The sequence below is a fragment of the Aptenodytes forsteri genome, unplaced genomic scaffold, assembly GCF_000699145.1.
Source record: "Aptenodytes forsteri isolate BGI_AS27 unplaced genomic scaffold, ASM69914v1 Scaffold83, whole genome shotgun sequence".
NCBI lineage: Eukaryota > Metazoa > Chordata > Aves > Sphenisciformes > Spheniscidae > Aptenodytes > Aptenodytes forsteri.
The window spans coordinates 3,200,888-3,202,686 of NW_008795371.1; positions in this window are offsets into that span (position 1 = coordinate 3,200,888).

Below are 1,799 nucleotides of genomic sequence, written 5' to 3' on the forward strand. Positions count from 1 at the left end.
CAGCCTCGGGACTGCCGTGTCGCTGCCGTGTGGCAGCTGGGCTCAGCTCGCGGGGAAGTGCTGGTATCCAGCAGTATTGGGAAGGGTCCTGGCCGGCTGCTGCCCTGCGTGTGCCGGATGCGATTGGCAGTGTGCCTCTCGTGGGGCTGTGGGTGCGGAGCAGAGAGCACGGCCCGTGACCTGGCAGGGACTTGCGTTCCTGCTCACACCCCGCCGTGCAGGCTGGCCTGCAGCAGCCCGGGGCTGTCCCTGTGCCTCTCCTTCCTCCTGCTCCCAGGGCATGAGGCCAGGGGTTTGCAGGCAGGACTGGGGTGTGCGGCAGAGCTGCCGGGGTCTAGCGGGGAGGGAGCCAGCCTGTCTGGCTGTGCTGGGGCAGCAGGCATGTAGTGCCAGGGCTGTGGAGGGCCGGGCTCTGCACCCCATGGAGGGGGCCTGTCACAGCATTGTCCCCACGTGGAGCAGTCACCGCCGGGGAGCAGGGTGGCTGCTGGCTCTGGGACCATCAAGGTGGAGGAGACTGCCTGACTCAGGGACCTGCGGAGGGGGTGAGGTGCTGGCACAGAGGCTGGCCGTGGCAGACAGTGTCCCCTTGTGCTGTGCTTGCTGCTCTCTCCATTCACGCAGTAGCTTTTTCCCTTCCCTAGGGGCTCCAGGAGCCTTTCCCACTGGAAACTGTGATTTGGGCCCTGGCATGATCTGGGACCCGGGGCTCCGGTCCAGCCTCTGGCGGGTGCTCACAGCTCCCGGTGCCTCGGCAGGGCGGCTGAGCTCGCAGCTGGCCAAGGTCTGGTCGCTGAGGGGGAGCCGCAGCGTGCCTGAATCGCAGCACTGTCTGTGCTGCAGCGGGGTCTCAGGCGGCTGCCAGGACCTGCTCTCCTCCCCTGGCAGCGCCACAGGCTCCCTGCTTGCTGAGGCCACTGCTTGCCGGAGGGGGATGGGGCTCCTCTGGGCACTGCCGGCTCTCATCTTTCCTGCTGTCTCTGAAACATGACCAGATATTTCAAGGTCCCTGTGGAGCTCCATGTGTGGAGCTCACACCCATGCTGTCGTGTCGTGGGCTCCTTTGCACTGGGTGGGTCGCTCCCTGCTCTGCTCCCCACCTGCCTTCCCAGCTTCTTGTGTTTGCCCTCCAACATGATGAGAGCTGTCCCCAGGCACCCTGCGTGCAGGTCTCTGGGTGAGTGCTGGAGGTGACGGCATGCCCCTTTTCCTCGTCCCTGTGCCGGTTTCCGTTCTGTTTTGGAGATGAGTCACACCGGTGTCACCATGTTGTGCTCCAGAGGAAGGGCAGAGCTGAGCTACTGATGGTGACAGGCAGCACGGCACTTGGTACTGCTACCAGGTACTGCCTGGTCGATTGCTGACTGTGCAGATGCTGGGGCCTGGGGCTCTGCTCTCCCTGGCTTTCCTCCATCCAGTCTCTCCTCTCTCTCCCTCACACAGAGTCTGTGGGCATCTACTCTGGTCTCCCCTTGGTACTGGAGAGGCAGGCTTCCCATCATGGTTGCTCCCAGGTCCGTGCCCAGATAGGCCTGTCCTGGTTGGAGAAGGGGCTCCTGTCCACTGCAGACCATGGCGGCAGGAGGCATGGCTTCCCTTGCCTTGCCTCTCCCCTCCTTTGGTGCCCTTCTCCCCTCCCAGTTTGTCTCCCATGTTTGTAAGCACAGAGCGTAAGTACACATTGGGCAATAGGCAAGGTAAACAGCGACTCTCTGCTGGGGCAGGCGTGCCGGGGTACCCTGCGGAGCCAGCCACTGCCGTGGCTCCTCAAGCCCCCAGGTCCTGCATGGCTGTCCATG